Raw genomic sequence first — 23,695 nt, forward strand, 5'->3', positions numbered from 1 at the left:
CCCCTTCTTCCCCTGGGAAGCTCTGTTTAAGGCTCGGCTTAGTCCTCCCCTCTTCACAAAGCCTCGGGGTGGAGTTCAGTGCCCTCCTCACCACTCAGACATCTCCCCTGAGGACTCCTGAGGGGATGGTCATGGTGAGCTGGTTGGTTTGTTTGTCTTTTGGGGAGGGGCTGGGTCTTGGACCCCCAAAGGGTCTAATATCAGGGCCTGGGTCTCTCCCTAGCCTCTTCCCACACCTCGTCCTTCTCCATGGCATACACACTAACCTTATTTCAGTTCATGCCGTTCCCTTCAACACTTCACTCCACACTTCACTTTTTGAAACAGGAGGTGTAACTTTTATAGAGTAAACCATCCACATCTTACATGTACAGCTTGAATGATTTTTGTATATGCAAACACGCGTGTAACCATTATCCATTTCAGTATACCCAAGATCTTCTTTATGTGCCTTTCTGGCAGTACCCACCTATCATTAAATCGACTTTGGCATAGCTTAGTTTTGCCTGTTCTTGACCTTCATAGAAATGAAATTACATAGCATATGTTCTTTTGTGCCTGGATTATTTTGCTTAAGATTATGTCTGTGAAATTCACCCACATTGTTGCGTGTATTAATAATTAATTCATGCTCTTTGCTATGGAATCTTCCATTGTATAGATACACCACTGTTTATGCACTCTACTGGTGATGGGCATTTGAGTAGTGTTATGGTCTAAATTGTGTCCCCCCAGATTTTATGGAATAAAGTCCTAACCTCTAATGTGTCTGTGTTTGGAGACAGGACCATTAAGGAAGTAATTAAACTTTGCAATTATGTAGACAGTAGGAAAAAAGGCTGGGTGCGGTGGCTCATGCTTGTAATCCCAGCACTTTGGGAGGCCGAGGTGGGCAGATCATGAGGTCAAGAGATCGAGAACATCCTGGCTAATATGGTGAAACCCCGTCTCTACTAAAAATACAAAAATTAGCTGGGCGTGGTGGCGCATGCCTGTAGTCCCAGCTACTTGGGAGACTGAGGCAGGAGAATAGCTTGAACCCAGGAGGTGGAGGTTGCCACGAGTCAAGATTGTACCACTGCACTCCAGCCTGGCAACAGAGCAAGACTCCATCAAAAAAAAAAAAAAAAAAAAAAAAAGGTGGTAGTGAAGGTTAAGTGAGGTCATAGGAGTGGGGCCCTGGTCTAATAGAACTGGTGTCCTTATAAGAAGAGAAAGAGACACCAAGCGGGCCATTTGAGGACACAGTGAGAAAGCAGCTGTCTGCAAGCCAGAGAGAGAGGACTCACCAGAAGCCAACCCAGTCGGCACCTTGATCTTGGACTTCCAGCCTCCGGAACTATGAGAAATAAATGTCTGTTGTTTAGGCCACCCAGCCTGTGGCATTCTGTTAAGGCGGCCCAGGCGGACGGATGCAGGTAGTTTCTAATTGAGGGCTATGACACTGCTGCTATAAATACTCTTCTACATGACTTTTCGCAAACATAAGCACTTCTTTCTATTGGCTCTGTCCCCATGAGTGGGTCATAGGGTAGAGGCATTGATAGAAGGACAGAGAGAAAGAGAAAGAGACAGGAATTATTTCTTTCTGAACCATTTGAGAAGAAGTTTAAGCAGATACACTCTCCCAAATCTCATTGCAGCCAGTGAAGGTAGGATGCTGTCTTACTCCCGTCCAATCTTTAGACTCCATCCCAATTTCATTATTATCCCAATAATGTCCATTATATTGAAAGGGTCCTATCCATGATTACATGTTGATTTAGTTGTCAAATGTCTTTACTCTCCTTCAGTCCTAGACAGTTCCTTCACCTTTAATTTTATGACCTTGACACCTAGAACAGTTACAGGCCGGTCATTTTGTAGAATGGCTCACAATTTAAGTTGCTCTGATGTTAATGTGTTTTGGGCAGGAATGTACAAAACTGATGCTGTGTTCTTTGCACTGCATCCTGTAAGGTTATTCGTGGTCAATTTGCCCCATTACTGGAGATATTAACTTTTATTCCTTGGTTAAGATGGTATCTACCAGGCTTCACCAGTGTTCAGTTAACTAATGAGTATATTATACGTATTAATTAACTTATAATTAATTAATTAATATTTTATAGAGAATAAGTTTGAAATTAGGTAAATATCCTGTTTCTCATCAAAAATTTGCCCAATAGTTTTAGTATCCATTAATGATTCTTGACTAAATCAAATATTTTTACAGTGCTTGCAAAATATGATTTCCTAATTCCATTATCCCTTCTACATTTATTAGTTTGCATTCTACTTTAAGTAAGAGTTTCTCTTCTCCCTATTTTTTATTCATTTATTTACTTGTATTAATATTGACTTACAGATCATTATTTTGATGCTCAAATTGTCCCTGATGTGGCCATTGGGAGCCTCTTCAAGTTGGCTCTTGTGTCCTTTTTTCTTTAATTTCACATTTTTGTTTTTTAAATTGTGGTAAAATACACATAAAATGTACCATCTTAACCGCTTTAGTGTACCATTCAATGGCATTAAGGACATTCTCATTGTTGTGCAACCATCACCACCATTCATCTCCAGGGCTCTTCATCTGACAAACTTGAAATTCTGTACCCATTAAACAATGACTCCTCCCCCCAACCCCTGGCAACCACCATTCTACTTTTTGTGCCCATGAATTTGACTACTCTATGTACTTAAAATAAGTAGAATGGTATAGTATTTGTCCTTTCGCGACTGGCTTATTTCACATAGCATAATGTCTTCAAGTTTTATCCAATCTGTAGCATGTGTCAGAGTTTCCTTCCTGTTTAAGACTGAGTAATATTCCAATGTATGGATATGCCACATTTTGTTTATCCATTCATCTACTGATGGGACACTTGGGTTGCTTCCACATTTTGGCTTTTGTGAATAATGCTGCTATAAACATGAGTGTACAGATATTTCTTCAAGTCCCTGCTTTCAATGCTTTTGGATATATACCCAGAAGTGGACTTGCTGGATCATATGGTAATTCTACTTTTAATTTTTTGAGGATCTGCCATACAGTTTTCCACAGCAACCGCACTATTTTATATTCCTACCAACCCAGCGCCCAAGGGTTCCAATTTCTCACATCATCACCCATGCTTATTTTCTTTCTTTGATAGTAGCCATCCTAATGGGTGTGAGGTGACATCTCATTATGGGTTTGCTTTACATTTCTCTAGTGATTAGCGATGGTGATCATTTTTCATGTTCTTATCAGCCATTTGTATATCTTCTTTGGAGAAATGTCTATTGAAGTCCTTTTTAATTGGGTTGTTTCTTCTGCTGTTGGACACAGGAGTTCTTTATATAATCTGGATATTATCTTATGTGCTTTCAACATGTCCCCATCATTCTTTGAGCACTTTCTGTCTGAAACAACAAGATGTTTCAAGTGCTCTATTTCCCCTGCCCCAGCCCTGGAATCAGTCATTTCTCCAAGGAGCCCTGATCCCTTTCAGTGGCGAATGATTTAGAGGCAGATCTGGGCTGTAGATTTGCTCATTTATTTTGGGGGTTTGTTGCTCCCAGACCCTCTCAGTGGCCAGAGCCAAGGAATGTGTGTGTGTATTTGTGTGTGTGTATACACATATATTTATATTAATTTCTAGATCCATACATTAAAAATCGTAAGTTCACATCTATACCTCTATTTCCAGTCCATCATTATAGGATTCACTCAAATTTCTCCTCTTCCATATTTTCAACTTTCTTCTCCAACAACAAGAAACCTGGCTCCCACTCTCCCCACTATATTTATGTATTGCTCCACGCCCTCCTGAATCCATGGGTTACTGCCCTCACTTGGCCACTTCCCTGCTCCACACTAACCCCCTCTGCTGCTTTCACGAAGTGTTGGGGGAAGGGAAGGAGGTCCTACAGAGTTTTAAGGGAATTATTCAATTATTCAGGAAGGAAGGAAGCAAGCAAGTACAGGGCTGGATCTTGAAGAAGTTTGCAGACGGCCTCAGTGCATTTCCGCCCCATGTAATTTGGCTGAAAGCTCAGGGATGTGCCTTTTAACAGCCCCATCTGTTCCAGTGTTTCTGGGAAGTTCCTGGGCCAGCCCCTGGCTCAGGGATGCCCACCAGACCATAATGAGCCAGTCTGCTCAGGCTCCACACTCCCAAGGACGGACTACTGCCGGAGCTGCTGGCAGCTGCTGGAGGCCACAATGTTGCCCTGGGTCCACCCAGCACTTGAACCCTGACCAGAACCCTGAACCTAGCAGAGTCAGGCAGGAGGCTGGGGCCTTGGGCCTCAGGGGCACCTGGCAAGGCCTATCCCAGGAGGTCAGGCTGGAAACTGGAAGAGACTCATAGCTCATGCAGAAGCTCTTAGCTGAGTACAGCTTCCTCTCCCCCAGTGCATTTAAGCTGCACTTTACAAATCCAAACGGCTTAGAGGTATCCTTTTCATCCTGGCCCCTGGAATATGAAAGGTTTTGCTTGCTACTGTGGCTTCCACCACCACAGGGACACCTGGAAGGGGGAGGAGTGTCTCTGTCCTAAAGAAGCCCTGGTTCAGGCCCACTGCCAGGTTTCAGTCATCCATGGGCAGCCAGGTCGCCCCTGTACCCAGCCTACCTCTCGAGGGTTGGGGGTGTGGGCAAGAGAGCTCATTGAGGCATGCTATGTGCAGAGCCTTTCAGTGAGTGTTTGGAAGAACCCACCCTCAGGGAGCTCAAAGCCTATCTAGGGTCACAAGCCCCACCAAGGCCAGGAGCAGCAGCCCCATACACCCGCAGATGCCCCTGTTGGGGGCTAGGAATGACAGAACACGACCCTGTGAGTGATGGAAACAGGGAAGATAAGGATGATGGGAAACCCTGGTAGAAACCTTCCAGAAAGACAGGCCAGCCTTTCCAACATGATCTTGGATGCATTCAGGTTTTAGAGGCCTGAAACATAATTTGGGTAGTTTTTGGCTTTTTTTTTTTTTTTTTGAGAAGGAGTCTTGCTCTGTCGCCAGGCTGGAGCGCAGTGGCCCAATCTCTGCTCACTACAGCCTCTGCCTCCCAGGTTCCAGTGATTTTCCTGACTCAGCCTCCCAGGTAGCTGGGATTACAGGCATGCGCCATCATGCCTGGCTAATTTTTTGTATTTTTAGTAGAGATGGGGTTTCTCCATGTTGGCCAGGCTGGTCTCAAACTCCTGACCTCAGGTGATCCACCCACCTTGGCCTCCCAAAGTGCTAGGATTACAGGCGTCAGCCACTGTGCCCAGCCTGGATAGTTCTTTAAGACACACACACACACAAAAGGCTGGGCACAGAGGCTCATGCCTGTATTCCCAGCACTTTGAGAGGCCGAGGCCAGGCAGATCACCTGAGGTCAGGATCTCAAGACCAGCCTGAGCAACATGGTGTAACCCCATCCCTACAAAATATAAAAAACTTAGCTGGGCATGGTGGTGTGCACCTATAGTCTTAGCTACTTGAGAAACCGAGATGGGAGGATTGCTTGAGCCCAGAGAGATCGAGGCTGCAGTGAGCCATGACCACTGCCCTCCAGCCTGAGTGACGGAGTGAGACCCTGTCTCAAAAAAGAGAAAGAAAGACAGAAAGATGAAAGAGAAAGGAAGGAAGGGAGGGAGGGAGGAAGGAAGGAAAGAAGGAAGGAAGGAAGGAAGGAAGGAAGGAAGGAAGGAAGGAAGGAAAGAAAGAAAGAAAGAGAAAGAAAGAAAGAAAGAAAGAAAGAAAGAAAGAAAGAAAGAAAGAAAAGAAAAGAAAAGAAAAGAAAAGAAAAGAAAAGAAAAGAAAGGAAATGAAGGTGACTGCTCAGCTGGACTGCCATCCCTTGACTCCCAGCTGTCCTGGCAAGGCTTTCAGCTTCATGACAGTAGCATCAATCAGAAGTTCACCACATTACAGCATTTGACAGTTTATGAAGCATGTCCATAGATGTGGTCATCTCCAAGAGCAGGCAGGGAAGCTGAAACTGCTGTGTCCCTACCTCTTACACAGGTCCTGGCAGATAAAAGGTTCACAATCCATCTTTGCTGAGTTAACAAAGGGGCCAAAGAGGCCACGGGAAGCAGCTCCTCCCTTCAGGGTTGGGCAGGGCCAGATGAAAACCTTTATTTCGAGGCCCTAAGCCTGAAAAAGGATCAAGTATCCCCCACTTACCATGTGCAAATCAAAATAAAGCTAGTCCTAAACCACAGAATAAGAGTCAGGAAGTCTTACAGCATTCTGGGGTTTCCCATTGAGTCTGCAATGATTTTTAAAAATGGATAATTTCTCCAAAACTTCTCATTTGGGGCGTGCCCTGCTTTGCTGGTGCCAAAGCATATATGTGGTCTGCCAAGTGACCCATCCAGCCCTGGCTTGGTGCCACTACCTCTTAGGGACTTCAGTGTGGATTCCTGGGCACAAGGTCTCAGAGGTGCAGAAAGACCCTCACCCCAGGGGTGAGGTTCAGCAGGCCTGGATTTGAACAGGCCCCCACCTCTGACTAGCCGTGTACACTTGGATCAGTCACTTAGTCTTTCCAAGCCTCCGCTTCCTTGTCTGAATGAATGGGCTCACGCTCACTACTCATAGAGCTGAGCATGAGGGAAAATGAAATCTGACATGCAAAGGACCTAGCACGGGATCTGGTGTACAGTGGGTGCTCAGGAAGTATCTATTACCCTCAAGAAGCAACGAAGGGAGTTGGCGGGTCCTTAGCTTTCTGTGCTGACAGCAGAACCGGAGCAGCCATATGAGACAAGTAGGTGCTGAGTAGGCGGGAAGGGGCAGTGGCTGGACCTGGGGGTTGGGGTCTTTCCCACACCTGACTTAGCTTGGCGGTTCAGGCCTAGTTCTCAGCCTAAGATGGGCCCTCAGTCCTACGACCTCCCCGTCCCTCCTCCCAACCTCACTGAGCAGATTAGTCAGGAAGTGTGCACAATGTGCTCATTGTTATTAGAGGAAAACAAAAATAGCCTTGGCCTGGAGACTGTGTGCATAGGGCTTGGGTGCAGTGGGCTACTTGCTTCTTTAGGGAGGCTTTTTTTCAAGGGAAGCTCAGACTCACAGAGGTGTGCTTGGGGTGGGCCCCCCCAAAGACAAGACCTCCCCAACCTGCCCCTCTCTTGCTCTCCAGACCTACGCTCAGCATCGCCCCCCCCACAACATGCTTTCCATCCTCATGTCTCCTCCAACCCCCTATCTTTACCCACCCCTGTGCCTTCACTCCCAACAGCCAGCTGTCTCTGTTGGAGAATGGCCCTGAGCTGCCAGAACCACTCTGCCCACACCTATGAAGAACAGGAAGTACCTGGACATTTATGTGCTCCATTCGGGGAGAGCAAGGAAGTAAAACTGCCCGTGCCCCCTTGCCCCTGATTGGGGCACCTCTGAAGTGTCCCCACAGCTCCCTGGAGTATGAGACACGCAGCCCTTCGCGTGGCTTGGCTTGATGCCACACCCTGGCTTGGCTTCTTTCTCTTTGCTTGCGTCCCACTTCCTTGTTCCTCTACTGTCTTTTCCCACTTAGATTTCTCCCTAAGAAATCATTTTCACATAAATCTAGACTCAGTTTTCCTCAGGGGAACCTCAGCTAAGATATTCTCCAACCTCAGGACCAGGCACAGTGGAGGGAAGCACCTGGAGAGACCTGTCATTTGACTGCTTCTGGGAGGGGTGTGGGGGTGTGTGTACATGCACCTGCCTAGACTCCGCCTTTTACAGCGGGGAGCAGGGAGGAGGAAGGAAGAAGCCTGTATTACTCAGAGTCTTCCAGGGAAACAGAACCAACATGATGCACAGAGATTTGTTATAAAGAACTGGCTCACAGGATTACGGGGGCTGAAGAGTCCAGACCCAGAAAAGCTGATGGTGTGAGTTCCAGTGTGACTCTGGGAGCAGGAGGAGATTGACGTCCCAGCTTGAAGACAGTCAGGCAGAGAGGAAATTCTTTCTTACTCAGGCGTTTATTCTGTTCGAGCCTTCAGCTGATTGGATGGAGCCCACCCACATGAAGGAGGGCCCTGTGCTTTACTCAGTCTACGGATTCAAGTGTTAATTTCATCCAGAAATAGGCAGAGTGGACTAGTCAAGTGGACACACAGCATGAACCACACCAGGGCTGCCCAGGCCTTTGTCTCTGCAGCGTGGTGTGGAGGCGCTGGCCTACCTTCCTTCTCTTCATCACATCCCCACTGGCATAAGGGGCACTGAAACGCCTACGGGGGCCATGGCTGGAATGCAAGGACATTTCCTGCTTCCACAGATGGCTCCCTCCAGGGTCTGGGAGCCTCTGCCTTTGGCTGGAACAGGTCACACCCATTCCGCAGGCATGAAAATCAGAACGTGGGCTGGGAGCAGTGTGGCAGGCAGGAATCTCAGAGGTGGAGCTCTGTCTTTTGGCGGCCCCGGCTCAAATCCTTGGCTTCCTTCCCAGAACCCCCACTTTGGTAGGAAGAGAAAAATAAATTGTGTTCTAGGTGCTCAGCAACAAAGGCCAAGTGGCTGAGCAGTGGGAATGAATAGCAAGAACAGGGAGTCAAGAGGGCGGGCATACACTCCAGGTCAGGCTCGGTGCAGAGACAATAAACACAATCGCCCCTCGGGGAGAACGCACTGCCTCCGGAGCAGGCAAGGGGCATCAGCGGCTTCATCGTGAACCAGCAACTGGCCCAGAGGGAGGGGAGTGCGCAGGGGAGGACTGCCCATTAAAGACACCCTGATCCTAATGCGAGGCCCCGTGACCTTCTGAAACCTTCTCTAGCTTTTCCCAGAGAGGGCTTGGCTGGGATCTGGGTGGGATATGGGTGAGATCACTAGATAAAATGCAGGATGCCCAGTTAAAGTTGAACTTTTCACGGGACACACTTATATTAAAAAATTATTTGTTGTTTATTTAAAATTCAAATTTAACTGGGTGTCCTGTATTAATTAATTAATGGGTTTTTTTGCTAACTCTACCAACCCTAGGTGGGGGGTAGAAATCCTACATGGGAAAAGTGGTTGAAGAAACTCAGGTAGTTTATCCCAGCAGCTGGCAGACTCTGGGCACCAGCTCCCAATTCCAGAAGGGCTGTCCTGGGAGAGTTAGACTAGAAGATGGAATGGTTGCATTTTGAAATAGCAGCTACCTGGTCTGTTCAAGAAGACAGTGGTGTGGCAGAAGGAAGACACAGCTCAGGGCTGCAGATCTGGCTTTGCCATCTATTCCCAGGGGCCCCTGAGCTTGCACACCAGTGAATCACAGGTGTTCTCTATGGACATGCCCTCCAGCCCTGCAGCCCACATCAGCCTGGTTTATATCTTTGCATGCATCACATTTCTCTAGCTGGTGAAATGTGATGGGAGCGGCAGATCAAGAGCTCAGCTGCCTTTCCTCCTTCCTCCAGGCCCCAGGTTGCCCTGTATTTTTTAAACATGCGGAGGAGCAGGTGCTGGCTGGTGAGGATGCAGAAGCCAGTATGTCCTGCTGGTTCTCCTGCATGGGAGGCGTGGGATGTGGGAGCAGAGAGGGTGAGGCAGAGCCCTATGATCAAGGCCATTGGGCTCAGCATGCTGTCCCTACATGACCTTGCCAGGCTCTTGCTCTGTCCAGCTGGGCATCTGGTGACTGGTTCATCCTGAGGCCGCTGACTGAAGAAGATGTCCTAGGAAAGACATGTCCGAGCTCCATCGGCTCTGGGAAGCTGCCCAAGCAGAGGCTGAGGCCCTTCACCTTGAACCTGGAAATCTCTGCCTGCTTCAGCCTTATTGATGAGGCAAAGCCTCAGAGTGGACGTCCCAACTCAGGCATTGCTGGCCAGGACATGCAGCCATCTGGAGCACAGGCCCAGGGCTGGAAGGGCACTTGTGGGCAGTCACTCCACTGCTTCCTCCTATTCACATGGGGGAAACCAAGGCCTCAAGAGAGGAAGGTGTTTGATCAAGGCCAGTCCAGGATTCTGTGTCCAAACAGGTGTTCACATCCCCTGTTCAGTGCTCAGGGGTCTGCCACATATGACCCCAAACCTCAGTGAGTCAACTAACATACACTGTGCCAGGCACCCCCAAGGACGCTAAAATCCCACAATACAGCAGACATGTCATGGCCCCTATTGCTTCATTGCCTCATAGACACAGGAGATGATGGAGCCTCAGAGAACTGCAGAAACTTATCTGAAGTTGGTGAGTGGTGGGGCCAGCACTGAAGGCCAGTTTCCCACCTACAAGATCACTGCCCTTTGCATCCCCCCATTTGTAATGCCCAGCTCTCTGCTGCCAACTTCCCCCAAGACCTCCCAGGCATCTCCAACAGAAGCCCATCTTTCAGCGCTGCCCCTCCAGCGGTCCTCCAGTGCTGTGCCTTACTGCAGGCCCTCCTTCCACCCCAGGACTGCTGGCATTTGCATAGCTCTCTATAGTGTACAAAGCTTTCCCCAGTATATTATGTCAGGTTGATTTCCCCAACGGAAACTCCAGCCCCAGCAGGGAGCACCTGCTTCTCTTGGGCAATTACCCTTGAGAGGCCAGAAGGCTCACCCTGCTTAAAGGGTTCCTTGCAAAATGTCAGACTGTTCCAAGCAAACAGAAATGGGCCCTGAGCCAGCTCAGCTGTGGCAGGGAGAACTCTGGGAATTAAGGCCTCCCAGACTGCAGCTTGGTACTCTGTCTCCTTACAAGCCTCATCCCACTTCTCAGCACCTGCAAGGAAGAACGCCCTGCTCATTACCCACCCTGAGAGCCGCAGACAAAGAGCCCAGCTGCCTTTCCTCCTTCCTTTGGACCCCAGGTTGCTACTAGGTTAGGTGTGGGGTCCCTTGATTTCCTCTTGTTCCCACAGGGCTCCCCACTTATGCAGACATCTATCTATGCCTGCCCCAGAAGGCCTTGGCTGAGGACTCTTGGCCAGCAAAGGCAGGACTTTCTTTCTCTTTTACTAAATATACTTTTTTCCCTATCAAATCTCCTCCAGATCCCCAGGCACTCATATGCCCAGAGTAGAGGTGCTTTTTGCAAAGTTCTGGCTCAGCATAGAGGACACTGGACTTTGAGTCCAAAGACCTAAATTTAAGTCCCAGCTGTGCTGCTTTTGAGCTGTGTGTACAGCTGCCATGTGCAGCTGTACAGGTTGTGCACAACCTCGCTATTCAAAGTGGGATCCAGAGACGGGGAGCATCCATATCACAGGCGAGCTTGTTAGAAATACAGACTCTTGGGCCCTACCCCAGAGTGACTGAATCAAAATCTGTTTTCACGAGATCCTCTGGTGATTTAAACACCCAAGTGGGAGATCCGAGGGAGCACCACTGACCAGGGTGTGAGCAGCACCCCTAGAATCATGTGACATGCTCTCCTGCTCAGGCAAATCACTTCTCCTCTTTGGGTCTCATTTTCTGGGTCTGCCAAGTGGGAATATAATGCCTCTCCCCTAGGGTGGCTGCACTGCTTATATAAGGAATAAGCATCAGAGAGCGTGTCCTGAGGAGAGTGCTCAAGTGGGGTCAGCTAGGGTTGACAAACCTGCCTCTTTCAGGAGGTAAGCTTGGGAATTTCCACCACCCTGAGGGCTTATAGGAAAAACATGATCCTCAGGTTTTGGAGCTGAAAGGATTTGGGGAATCCTTTGATTGAGCAGACATTCAATTTTCAGTCAACACTTTTACAGATGACGAAACTGAGGAATGACAGGTGAAATAGCAAAACTGATGCTTTTGCTATCAGATTTTGCTATCAGTGACTGAACTGGGACTGGAGTCCAGCCCAGTTCCATCTCACTGCCCCCTCTCCCCATAAGCCCTGGTAGTCGTGTAAAGTTGTTCTTGCAACTTATCTATCTATGCTTTGTCTTCAGCACTTCATGGGGATGAACTGGAGGGAGGCTGGATAGAAATTGATAAGTAGACAGCTCTTTTTCAGAGTTAAATAGGGGATTGTCAGGAAAGATGAAACCACTCAGAAAGGAGTACCTCAACACTGACTCTTTTGTTGTTCGTTTTGCTTTTGTTTTTGCGACAGGGCCTCACTCTGTTGCCTAGCCTGGAGTCCAGTGGGATCCTAGCTCACTGCAACCTTGAACTCCTGGGCTCAAATGATCCTCCCACCTCAGCCTCCTGAGTAGCTGGGACTCCAGGGGCATGCCACCATGCCTGGCTAATTTTTTTTTATTTTTTGTAGAGATAGGGTCTCACTATGTTGCCCATGCTGGTCTCAAACTCCTGGCCTCAAGTGATCCTCTTGCCTTGGCCTCTCGAAGTACTGGGATTACAGGTATGAGCCATTGAACCTGGCCTTTAACACCTACTTTCTAAGCACTTACAATATTGCTAAGCATTGTGCTGGGCCCTGGGATACAAGATGAACAGCTACCATCTCTGTCTTCATGTGGCTCCCAATCTGGACAGGACATGTGACATACACCAGAAACTAATAGTCATCTAAGGCCTTGGGTGGTAAGTCCATCAACTTTACATGTTAGCAGAGGGATTTGGAGAAGGATGAGAAACCACTGAATGGAGGAGACAAGGAAGATTCCAGAAGATGCTGGATTGGCAAGGAGTAAAGAGAGGTAGGATTTAGATAGAGAGGAGCAGAGATCAGTGTGTGCCAAACTAGAAGTTTGCAAGGTGTGTTTAGGGAACAGGGGACTGGCTTAGAGCAGGGCTTGGCAAATTTTTTCAGTATAAGGCCAGATAGTAAATATTTTAGGCTTTGTAGGTTATAAGTCTTCTGTTCCAATGACTCAGCTCTGCTTTTGTAGCTAGAAAGCAGAGACAGATAATAAGTAAACAGGCCAGGCGCGGTGGCTCGCGCTTGTAATCCCAGCATTTTGGGAGGCCGAGGCAGGCGGATCACGAGGTCAGCAGATCGAGACCACGGTGAAACCCCGTCTCTACTAAAAATACAAAAAAAAAAATTAGCCGGGCGTGGTGGCGGGCGCCTGTAGTCCCAGCTACTTGGAGAGGCTGAGGCAGGAGAATGGCATGAACCCGGGAGGCGGAGCTTGCAGTGAGCCCAGATCGCGCCACTGCACTCCAGCCTGGGCGACAGAGCGAGACCCCATCTCAAAAAAAAAAAAAAAAAAAGTAAATAAACCAGCATGGCCGTATTTCATACAACTTTATTTATAGACACTGAAATTTGAATTTTATGTAATTTTCATGTGTCACCAAATATTCTTCTTTTGATTTTTTTCAACTACTTAAAAATATAAAAAATTATTCTTTGCTTACAGGTGGTAGAAAAACATATGGGCCAGATTTGGCTCATGGACCATACTTCACCCATTTCTGATCTAGAGGCGAGATGAAACCTGGGCCTGGAAAGGGATGCTGGGACCAGATCATGCCAGGCACTGAATACATGGTTAAGGTATCCGGTGTTTCTCCAAGGTTAAGTCAGAGGTAGGAATGCATGATATTCAGATATCCCCAGATTTGCCCCGTCTTCTAAGTCACCTTCCCTCCTAGAGAGTGGCTCCCAACATCCCAAGAAGGGGACCCTTCGTTATGTTGCCTTTTACTGAACAGAGAAAGACTGAAGGAGGAAGGGTCTGGGGGTGTACCTGGGAGTCAATTGTTAGGCTTTCAAGCCCAAAGTACCTAAGGATGATCTAAGTGAGATGTCAAATAGCTTGTCACATATCTGCATCTAGAGCTGAGAGCTGAAGATAGTGGTCCTACTTTAAATGATGGGAATAGACAAGTCTCTTCAGGAAGGAATGTAGAGGGACAATAATGCAACCCAGGTCAGAGCCCTGAGGTTCTCTACTTCCGGGGCTCAGATGGAGGCCCAAGAGAGCCTGAGAGGCAAAAGAAAGCAGTAGACTGTGATGGCAGAAGCTGAGAGAGAGGAGTCACTTAAAAGAAGGTTGGAAATTATGCCCAATGCTGCTGCAACTTTTGGAGGGTGAGGACAAGAGAGTGTTCTGGTAATGAGGAGGTCTCTCAAGACCTGCCAGGAGCAACTTCAATGGGGTGGTGGGTGTGGAAATCAGAGAGAGCGGAGGTGATGCAAACAAGTCTTCAGAGACGTTCTAACCTTTGCAAGACAGATGAAATGAAGCATTAGTCATAGGGAAAGATGAAGGATTGAACTAAACTCAACAGACTTACTATTGAGTGCTTACTTTGTCCCAGGCACAGTGCCAGGCTTGGAGATACAAAGATGAGAAGAGACAGGACTGAATAGCCACACACCAATATGATCAGTATCAGAATAGACACACATAACAAATGGTGCTGGCAAGAGGGATGTTGGAGCCACGAATTCTGAGTTTGGGGATCAGGAAAAGCATCACAGAATGGGTGCTATCTGACCTGGGCTTGCAGAGCAGGAAGGACAAGGTAAGAAAAGCCCTGCCAAGCAGTAGGAAAGAGGATTTCAAAAAGACAGTTTAAAGAAGAACGGGGGGTGCCGGGTGTGGTGGCTCATGCCTGTAATCCCAGCACTTTGGGAGGCGAAGGCAGGCGGATCACCTGAGGTCAGGAGTTCAAGACCAGCCTGGCCAACATGGTGAAACCCCGTCTCTACTAAAAATATAAAAATTAGCCGGGCGTGGTGGTAGATGCCTGTAATCCCAGCTACTCGGGAGGCTGAGGCAGGAGAATCGCTTGAACTCGGGAGGCAGAGATTGCAGTGAGCCAAGATCGTGTCATTGCACTCCAGCCTGGGAGACAAGAGCACAAGAGCAAGACTTCGTCTCAAAAAAAAAAAAAAAAAAAAAAAAAAAGAAAAAAAAGAACAGGGAGGGTTTGGGGAACAGCGAGTGGTCTGATGTGGCCTAATGGGTAGTGGTGATGATGGGCCACACAGTAACAGGAGATGCATTTGGAGACATACGCCACCCACCATGGGATAGGACTTTGCACCCTGCTGAAGCGACTGAAGTTTATAAAAAAGGGGGAATATAAAGAATATAACATTGGTCCACCTGCTCTGTGCCAGGTACCTTAAATACTTTCAAACATGGGTTTTGCACTATAAAGCAGACCTGAGTTCAAATTCTGGTTCTGCAAGGTGTAATAGCTATGTGGCCTTAGGTCCTTTAACCTAGCTAAGTCTTAGTTTCATCTTAGTTTCATGCTAATAATTCTTATTGTATAGAATTTTTGTAAGGCTTAAAAATAAAAGCAACTACCACAACTGTGATCTCATTTAAAATAGAGTGATATGGCTGGGTGCGGTGGCTCACGCTTGTAATCCCAGCACTTTGGGAGGCCGAGGCAGGTGGATCATTTGAGGTCAGGAGTTCAAGACCAGCGTGGCCAACATGGTGAAACCCTGTCTCTACTAAAAATACAAAAATTAGCTGGGCATGGTGGTGTGCCCCTGTAGTCCCAGCTATTAGGGAGGGCTGAAGCAGGAGAATCCCTTGAACCGGGGAGGCAGAGGTTGCAGTGAGCCGGGATCGTGCCGCTGCACTCCATCCTGGGCGACAGAGTGAGATTCTGTCTCAAAAAAAAAAAAAAAAAGAAAAGTAAAAGATATTTGCAAGACCAATCTTGCATTTTAGAAAGGTTGCTTTTGTAGTGGTGTGCAGGATGAACTGGTGGAGGGGAGTTAAGAGGGGGACAAATGAGACTGGCTATACTAAGGCTAGTTAGAAGGCTATTATAGAACTAGTCAATAGCAAAAGAGAGGAAAAACAAAACAATGGGCTATTAGGAGAGCCCCGGGGGTTGCTGAATGCTGAAGATCCCCACAAAGGCCTGTCCTGGGGGTGTTGAGAAGGGCCAGCTGTTAGGGGGATTCCAGGGCTGAGTGTGGCAGGGAGGGGATTCTGTGAATGAGATGTGGAGGGCTGGGAGAAGGATAAAGAGCTGGGGAGAGGCGGGTAGAAGGATTCCAGGCTCTCCAGCTTCAGAGAGCAGTGGAGTTTTTAACTGAGCTGACAGATACTGGAGAAAATGTGGGTTTGGGGAGAATACATATTTAATTTTGGACAAATTGAGTTGAGGATTCTGCAGGATGCCAGATGGAGAAGCCCTGAGGGAGTTGGAAAGAGAGATCAGGAACTCTAGCGAGGGCGACTCAGCTCTGAGCTGTTTTATGCAGGAGGGAAGGCCTGGCGCTGGAGGAGGAATGCCAAGGTCCAGATGATGTTTGAGCAGTAAGGACCCTGGAAGCTCCCTAAATGTCAGGATTTTAGGTGGAAATAACGGAAGGCACAGTTCCCACAGAATGGTAGAATGTATTAGAATAGTATGTGCTTCATTTATTTTCCTGGAGACTCAGAGATTGAGAGCTAGAGGGGGTCATCCGGTCCTATATGAAGTCTTCAGGACCTTCTAGGGCCAGGCCCTGAAAATAAGTAAGTGGGGAGACAAGAAAGTCTTCCCAAGAGTAGAATGCCAGCCAATGAAGGTGGAAGGAACAATGGACTTATAAAAAATCACAACAGCATGGTGAAGATACAGCCTGATTAGTGGATTTTATAGTGCTATCCAAATCCCCAAGGTTTTAGTGAAGAGACGGAGATCTGAAGGGGTTAAGTGGCTTCCGAGGTGATGCTGAAGTGGCCCAGTTGGGAATAATAGGACGGTGTCTTTGTAGAACGCAGGGGAATGTTTTTCCACTATGAGATTGTTGTATGCCTTTTGAGATACATGGGGCAGATTAAAATCTCCATTTCACAGATGTGAAAAATGTCTCCAGGAGCTGAAGAGACCTGCTTCAGGCTGCACCACTGCTAACAAGTGGCAGAACCGGATGTGAACCCCAGAGTTCCCATCTCCCACTGCAGGCAGAACTTCTTCGGCTACCTGAGCTACAGGAACCCTGGGAAGCAGGGCCAGAGGTGCCTGGGGACTGCAGCCCACTGGGGTGGGCATGGGGAAAGACGAATATCATTTCTGGTTCAAGTTGCTAGTTTTGCAGAGTGTAAAATTACTGCACAAGTCCCAGGGAATAAACAGAGTTAACACCCCATTAAATACAATGGACTTTCAACGTGAGCTCTAGACGTGCCCAGATTGAAACTAGCTGAGCAGGAGCTGGCCCGTGAGTAAAATGTATCACATGCACTCCCTTAATGCTTCCAAAGAGAAAAATCCAGCGCAGGGAGAAGAAAGTGCCGGCAGCAGCTCTGCAGGCTCAGGGCTGAGGATCCGGTAAGGAAGTCTTTCTGGAGGGTAAGAAAGGGCTGTGTGCTGCATGCTATTTTTAAACGTGCTGGAGCAGCACATGTATCCCTGGCCCACGCACTTTCTCCAGCAGAGGAGGGGCCTGGGGGAATGCAGCCAGGAATTTAGATGCTATTTATTGTATTTCCTTTTATCAGTCAAATGATTTTCCTATTTCCCACATAGATAAAGATCTTCCACTTACAGCTCCAGCTTGTTGACCTTGTCAGGACTGCTGTGCAGCCTGAAAATTGGTCCCAGAGAGAGAAGGGCATTGTTTTTAGGGGGTTGTTTGGCGGGTTGGGTTTTTCTTCTCCCAGCAGGGAAGAGATTGGTTTACAAAAAAAAAAAAAAAAAAATTAAAAATCTTCCAGAAAACAAAAACTGATTGTTTTGTGCCTTTTTGCAGAACTGAAAGGCTGTCCAAGAAGTATAGCTCACCAGCCATCCCCCTTGCATCCCCCTAATATCTCCACCCTACGTTTCACTAACACACACACACACACTCTCTCTCTCTCTCTCTCTCTATTAATATCTCTTTCTCTTTCCTGCAGCAGCAAGCCTGGCCCTGGCTCCAGACCCACTGCTGTGCTGCTGTCTTGGCAGGCAGCAGGGCAGAGGGGGTGGCAGCTCTGTCTAAGCTTGTAAGCTGAGCCAGTCTCTTGGCTGTGCAAGCTCTGAGGCCCCTTAGAGATGCCAGTATGCCTGAGTGGGAGCAGTTGCAGCTTCCACTCGGCTGGAAGCCTTGGAGCCAGCCAGGCCTCCAGAAGCTGCATTCTCAGGCAAGGGTATGGCCCGAGGGCTGCTAATCAGCAGGAGGCCTCCTCTTGTGCAAGCTGCCCTCATTGTCTTGCCTTGCCTAGGCCTGCTGGCCAGGTTCACAGGCCAGAGACAGTGCCACTCTTCCTCACCTTCTCGGGGACGGGATCAGCAGATGCTGTGGGAGGCTGGGGTTTTATTGTAAATCCGCATCATTTCTGGCTCATTTAGAGCCACAAAACACAAAGACAGCCAGCTAGAAGGAGGGAATCCAGCCCCTTGCAGGCTCGTCATTTGAACAGCAATGAGCCGCAGGCCCCTTCCACACCAGCGACGGCCGGCTATGGATTGTAAAAGAGCTGCCAGCTTTCAGGAACCCCAGGTTCTTTCCCACCATTGCAGTGTTTCCTGGCCGGGACAGCAGAGGGCGCCGGCTCTCCTGCCAGCACTGGATCCCGGGCCGTCCTCCCGCACATCTGGAAATGGGCTCTATCACTGTCTTGCGAAATAGGGCCAGGGATCTGTCTGTGTCAGAGGAATTGGCACCCGAGTGAGCACGCATACACATCAAGAATTCCACTTTCTCATTAGTTCTATTTCTCCCTCAAGAGCACTTGTGGAATGTGGGGAATTTGCCTTGCCAAGGCGGCCAACACATCTGAGTCCTGGGCTTGGTCAGGCCTCGGTGGAGCGCTTGGCGGGACCACCTCTGGTCTGAAGCCTTTGCCCTTCCCTCCGACATGGAGAGAGGGGGAAAAAGAAAACAGGAGGACAGGACCTCCCAGATCTTTTCCCCTGGGGAAGAAAACTAAAAATGTTTGGTCCTGACCTTCCGGGCCCTCCTGAAGAAAGCAAATGCCCCACATTAACAGGTCCTTGAGAAAGAAGATATAATTCCAAGAAAGCATTTTCTTAAATTACAAGTGATTAGAAATACCAAAGGCATGTGCAAACAATGGAGATGGGAAAGGAGAAACTGGATGGAGGAGGGCAGAGCTGAAGCCAACCCAGGGGCCTGGTTGCTCTTCTGAGACTGCTCCCTAGACTTCTGAAAGCTGCATGCATTTAAATGTCCACATTTTCTCGCAGAAGCCAGCAATCGGTACTTCTCTTGGCCAAACAACACATCAGTCTAATATGGTGTGGGAGAAATATGTTACATTCTTTTATGAACAGAATGTTAACATCACCTAGAATCAATATTTATATCCAAGAACACAATGAACTGGCTTGTTTTGTGCTGCATGGGTTTAAGACAGGGACATTTGGAGGGAGTAGGGAGCCACCCCTCCTCCCACCCAGAAAGGCCGACCCCAGCAAGCAGACTGAGGCTCCAGCATCTTCCAAAGGGTTTCTGCCTGGGAGACCATGCTCGGCTCCCTTCCTCCCTCACAGTCCTTTGTCTCCCGGGATTGCAAGAGGAAGCCAGAAGCAGCCAGTGGGGCAGGAATTTGTGGCGAGGTTCAGGACGTGAGGCAGCATCCTGTCTGCAAGACAGCTACCTACCATTCGTGAGGGCTGCAGTGGGGGAAGGAGGGTCAGGACATGCATCCCAGCATTTCCTGCTGCAGATCAAAGTAGGGGCGGACACAACTTTATACAAGTCCTTGGATGAGGGGCTTCTAGGGGATGAAAAACAAGGAATAAGGGGCGGTGACACTTCTCTTTCATGCTGCTATTTTTTGGCCAGGCAATTGTCCTCATCTGATGCAGCCATTACAACAGAGATGGAAGCTGAGGTCTCCTGGCCTTGGAGTGCTGCGTATTCTTCCAGAGGCTTTTGGGACACTCTATGTAACTCCTTAGGCTAGTTTCTTCCTTGATGCTGTTTTCCACTTTACTGCTTTTTTGTTGTTGTTGTTCTTTATTTTTTTGAGATGGAGTCTTGCTGTGATGCCCAGGCTGGAGTGCAATGGAGCAATCTCGGCTCACTACAACCTCTGCTTTCTGGGTTCAAGCGATTCTCTTGCCTCAGCCTCCGGAGTAGCTGGGACTACAGGCATGTGCCACCACACCCAGTGAATTTTTGTATTTTTAGTAGAGACAGGGTTTCACTATATTGGCCAGGCTGGTCTCGAATGCCTGACCTTAAGTGATCCACCTGCCTCAGCCTCCCAAAGTGCTGGGATTACAGGTGTGAGCCACCACGCCTGCTGTCTTTACTGCCTTTGGAAGCTACTGGGGCTGCAGCCTGACGTCAGCTGCTTGCTCCTTGCATGTACAATCCTTACCTAATTAGAAAAATAAAAACAAACAAAAGCCTTTCCCCCTTTCCCAGAAGACTTAAGGTTTGCCTGCAACAGAGCATCTACACATGTGAGACTTCTCTTCACCTAAACAGACTGGATTGGGGCCTCATTTTGCAGAGCAAGCAGGCCCACTTCATTTTCAGATTTGATGCTGAAGGTTACCACTTTCAACCGTAGCACTTGTCTCTCATTAAATGTCTGGAGCTCATTATGATATATCTTGCAGAAAAGTCTTTGCTGCTTTAATAGGCATAATCTTTAGAAAATATCCTTTGGCTTATGTATAAGATTGAGGCATGATTAATCTTGGCCCCATTTAGTTGTGGGTCACCAGTGTTCAGGCTAGAGTGAGACCTCTCTTTGCATGATCACAATTTATAATTTTCCATAATCTATATCTTTTTTTATGTTGTTAGCATGTTTTGTTGCTGTAATTCATTTGGTCTGAACTATTGCTTTCCTCTAATTCTAAGAAACAACCAGTAAATATCCCAATCACATCTGCTATAAAACCAGCCAAGATAAACATATTATTTCATTATAAGCCACTATGTTTAGCATCCTCTTTATGGCTGGCTGCAAAGCTCCCCCTGCAGAAATCTCATGTGGGAGACTCATGTAAGTTTAAATATTCTGAACATCTTTACAGGTACTGACTGATTTAAGCCAATGGAAAAGTCTCACTTGGGTCCAGATGTTGTTCTGATGTCAAAGGCAGGATGAAAGAATAGTGAAAGTTAGCAGTAGGGGCCGGGTATGGTGACTCATGCCTGTAATCCCAGCACTTCGGGAAATTGAGGTAGGTGGATTGTTTGAGCCTAGGAGTTTGAGACCAGACTGGACAACATAGTGAGACCCCCATCTCTATAAAACATGGAAAAATTAGCCAGGCATGGTAGTGCACATCTGTAGTCCTAACTACTTGGGAGACTGAGTTGGAAAGATCCCTTGAGCCCAGGAGTTCAAGGCTCTAGTGAGCTATGATCGCACCACTGCATACCAGCCTGGGCAACAAAGAAGACCCTGTCTCAACAACAACAAACAAAGTTAACATTAGGGCAAAGAATAAAACAGTGAAATCTCTAGCCAGGGATGGCTGCAGTTGGTAGGGTTCGACTATGTGCCTTCAGAGCAGTGCCAGGATCTGGGAGAAAAGTTCTAATAAAAAAAGTCTCCTTGGAAGTCTTCGGTAAAAGTCATTCCAAGTCCAGGCCCGCCTTTTAAGCTCTAGAATTGTCAATATAAATGCTTACTTAACACCTACATCTGCTGACTTAACACTTGCATCTCAAATAAACATTTCCACAAGGCTGTCTGATTTCCAGCCATTCCCCTGCCCCAGTCTGCTCCTCTTCTAGTCATTCTGTCTCAGTAACTGGTGCCTGGACCATCTGTGTGAAGCACAAGATCACTGCAGATGCTCTCTCCCTCCTGCCTCCCTCTCATCCGTCACTCATCTTGTTCCTTCCACCACCAAAATGGCCGTATTCCATCCTCTTCCCCACGTCATTCTTCACTGCGACACCCTTAGTCCATAATACCACCACCTCTGGAGGGACTATAGCCACAGCCACAATTTAGCTCCCTATTTCAATGCTGCACAGAGTAGTCGGAATAATTTTTTAAAACCACAAACTAAATGATGTCACTTCCCTTTGTGAAACCTTCAGTGATTTCCCCCTTCACTGAGGAGACTATCCCAGATCCTTGGGCTGGTGATAAGATTGCACATGGCCTCTCTCCTATCCCTTGCTGTTTTCCCCCTACATTTCCCTGCTCCAGGTCCCTGGTTTTCTTTCAGCTCCTCTAAACCCCAATGAAAGCTGGTTTTCGTGCTCTTTTCCTGACTCTCCCTAAGTCCTACTGGTTTTTCATTTTAAGTGTCACTTCCTTGAAGGGGCCTTCTTTGACTCCACCATCGAAAAAATAGTTGCCCACTCCCTGCCAATATGCTGACACATGCTACTACTACTCTTTTCCTGCATTTGATACCGCATGGCAACATCACATCTACTTAACTTTGTTTAATCACGTTTCTTCCACTAGATACTAGGCTTCATGAAAGCAAGAATCATTATCTGTTTTGCTATATTCCTATTGCCTGCTCCAGAGGGTAATGCATATTAGTTGAACCAAGTAATGAAAGTAGACTGCATATGGAGAGCTGCCTAAAGGGTATTTACACTGCCTTCCTGGTGAACCCGCCCCACCAGACCACAGTTACCCAAAATTCCTCCTTGGAGAATTCCTCACTGAGCTTTGGGAGGAACCAAGTCAAACTCCCAAATGTCTCTAATCTCCTCTGCTCCTTTACTCCATCCCCACTGCATGCTCTTCTTCTTCCTCTTATTTATTTTCCTTTGAGACAGAGTCTTGCTCTGTCACCCAAGCTGGAGTGCAATGGTATGAACATGGCTCACTGCAGCCACAACTTCCTGGGCTTCAGCAATCCTCCCACCTCAGCCCCCCAAGTAGCTGGGAGCCCCATCATGCCTGGCTAATTAAAAATTTTTTTTTTTATAGAGATGAGATCTCACCATGTTTCCCAGTCTGGTCTTGAACTTGTGAGCTCATGCAATCCTCCTGCCTCAGCCTCCCAAAAGGTGTGAGCCACCATACCCAGCCCCCGACTGCATGCTCTTCTTACCTTCCATCCTGGCTATTTTAACAGTCTCCTAACCAGTCTATACTGCCTTGAATTCAAGAGTATTTATGCTAAGGACCACAATAATGGATGGGGGGAAATTACATTTTGATTTTCACAAACCTCTAATTGAAAATTTGCATTTCTTTTGATTATAAACATAGGCAACAAGACCCAGTAGTATTGGCAGGACCTGTGACTTTGCCACCAACAAGATCACAGATATTTTCATACTATATTATAGCCATTGCAGATGTTGAACTATTATTTATGGTCACTACTACTTTAAAATTATGGTCATTATTAGAGCTAGATCATGTTATTTAATGCTTTATCAAGAAGCACAGGTATTCCTACATAACACATTGTTAATATTTTGTTAGCTATATTTTAATATAGTGGATTTCCTTTGTAATTTTATTTGTCTTTTATGCACTTGGAAAACATTCCTAGAAGGGTCCACAGACTTTACCAGATTGCCAGAGCAGCTCGTGGCAGAAAAATGGTTGAGAGGCTGTGGTGTAGTTTTTCTTATGTCACTGCCTTGCAAAAACAGCCTTGATGCCTTCCCTCTGCCTGCAAAACAAAAGCTAAAACCCTTGGCTTGACATTCAAGGCCCATTTACAATCCATTTTCAGAACACCTCACTATCTTTCTTTTGGGTCAATGCCCTGGATATAACCTGTGTTCCAGTCACGCTGAATTACTCGAGTACACCAAAAATGTACTTCTATCTCTAGGTCTATTTCTAGCTTATCTTAAGGAACTACTCTTTTTCTAAGGCCCAGCTCAAAATGTTATCCTGGTAAAGCTCTTTTGCCTTCCCCCAAGCAAAACCACTGAATCTTTCCTTTGTGTTTTCCAGAATACTGTGTTCACAGCCCTTTGATCATTTATCAGACCCTATTGTAATTAGCTTTTGTATCTATTTTTTGTTATATTGTGGGCTTCCAGTGGAGAGGGACTTCCTCAACTTTACACC

General features: G+C 47.3%; 1 protein-coding gene across 3 annotated transcripts in view; it reads right to left on the bottom strand.

Annotated features, from left to right (window-relative positions):
• HMG20A (high mobility group 20A) overlaps window positions 1–23,695 on the bottom strand; it is a 102,507-nt gene that overhangs the window by 6,485 nt on the left and 72,327 nt on the right. The window lies entirely within an intron of this gene.

The sequence above is a fragment of the Symphalangus syndactylus genome, chromosome 5 (genome assembly GCF_028878055.3).
Source record: "Symphalangus syndactylus isolate Jambi chromosome 5, NHGRI_mSymSyn1-v2.1_pri, whole genome shotgun sequence".
Lineage (NCBI taxonomy): Eukaryota > Metazoa > Chordata > Mammalia > Primates > Hylobatidae > Symphalangus > Symphalangus syndactylus.